Genomic DNA, 1883 nt, shown 5'->3' with positions numbered 1-1883 from the left:
CCTGACCTCGTTGGCTGATGGGTGAAAATGACATGAATGAGACCCAAAGCCCTCCAGACAGCAGCCAACAAACCCTTGAAGCAGTGGGGACTCACTGTCCTATGAATTCATGAGAGGATTGATCGTGAATAAAGACAGAAGGCTTCTTGGACAGAACACCTCACTGAGTTCAGGAGGAGCTAAAGGAAAGATTCATGAGCAAAAAGTAAATATTTTTATGTTGTATCTCACCACTGGGAGTGACTTGTTTTACAGTTGTTAAATGTAGTGCAGTTAATGAAACTCTCCAACTTGAAATAGGTATAACCCATATGTAATTTCACAAAAGAAGAACTGGCACATGACCAGTGAAAAAAGTCAAAATGAATAAATATACATGCATTGAAATACATGAGTGTTCAGAGAAACTCAAAGCCCAAGTGCCATATAATTTGTAGAATAAATCACCTCACCAAAATCCCTCATTTCAGAAAAAAGGGCATAAAAGATGTTCCTTGCACAGGAAAACACAGTACCTGGCTGCCTTAATGAAGAAAGCCAAGCTCTGTGCTCTATCCAAACCTAATTTTCACTGGTTCTGCTCTCTCTCCTGGTAAAGGAGGAGGAAACAATTCCGGACACATGTACAATCACACGTGCATAGGAAATGCACCAGAAATGTTGGCTCAGCCAAAAATACCCTGGGAGGCGATCAGGAAGCACGCACATTAAGGATACCATGCAGGAGCTCTGACGCCCACAATGCCCATTATCACCTGCAGGTTCTCTTTTATCTCCTTCTGTACTGAACTCTGGGCCAGGGCCACAAGCCCCTGCTGCAGCTAGAAGTGAAGGGCAATCAGAGCTGGAGATCCCTTGTACTTTTTTGCCATGGAACAAAGAGCTTGATCTAAGAGAAATGGGGCACACGGGTCCACCCTGAAAGGAAAGGTAGAAATGCTCAAGTACTGAAGCCAAGTATTTGTTTTGTCAAAAGGCTCCTTAAGCAACGTTGCCCACTATAGGCCAGGAATCCTTCAAAGTAGTCCCTGGAGCAGCAGCATTGGTACCTATTGGGATCTTCTCAAAACAGAAATGTTCCCTCTCCCTGCGTCAGCTGAGTGTTAGCTAAGAAACTGAGTAGGATTAACAACACTTTAAAACCAGTGGTGTTGTAGTAAACTCCCTTTGTCCTTCTTACTGTCTTTTGTCTCACTGGGTTCCCAGGGAACCATAGGCAAATAGAGCAATGTCTTTAGAATTGCAGAAATCCAGCAGCTTTACATTTTCTCATGGATTTGAATATGATTCACAGGCTGAGAAACCATAGCTCAGTATTACCAACACAGAACGTTCTCAAAATTCTGGAATGAAATATCCAATTATTTGCTCATTATCTCCATGTGACTACCTGAAGGACATCTTGACACTTAAAGGACATCTACTGCTCAAGCATATTTCTTTTTTATTTCTGCAAATTTTCCTGACAAGTTCCTTATTTCCTTCAATTGGGTATTTCAGTCTTGATTCTCATAGGTAAATGTTAGTGGTGGAGGTTCTTGTTTCACAGAAGTGGGATCCAGACTTTAGATGGTCCCTCTGATTTTCACTGTTGTTTCCATCTTGACATTCATTATGTCAAACATTCTGTTCCATGAATATCATGCCCATGAGTATCAGCCCACCCCAGAGAGGACAGAGGTATTTTCTGTCTTGAGATCTCCAAATTGGGATATGAAGAAGAACAAATGATAAAAGGTTTAACATAATTGCCTGTAAAAGTCAAGGCGCATGGTGGCCAGATTACATCTGTGCTGGTAGGAAAGACTCTACACCCATGAAAGATCCCTGTCTTATTCTCCAAGATGGGGATAATTTTCTTCCAGCATATGTTGGAAGATTTC

General features: G+C 41.8%; 1 pseudogene; it reads right to left on the bottom strand.

Annotated features, from left to right (window-relative positions):
- The window catches only part of LOC102006803, a 351399-nt pseudogene that overhangs the window by 85810 nt on the left and 263706 nt on the right, over positions 1 to 1883 (bottom strand).

Source organism: Chinchilla lanigera, unplaced genomic scaffold, assembly GCF_000276665.1.
Source record: "Chinchilla lanigera isolate Chin_1 unplaced genomic scaffold, ChiLan1.0 scaffold00028, whole genome shotgun sequence".
Lineage (NCBI taxonomy): Eukaryota > Metazoa > Chordata > Mammalia > Rodentia > Chinchillidae > Chinchilla > Chinchilla lanigera.
Note: the sequence above shows the minus strand (reverse complement) of the source record. Positions and strands in the feature narration are given on the sequence as shown.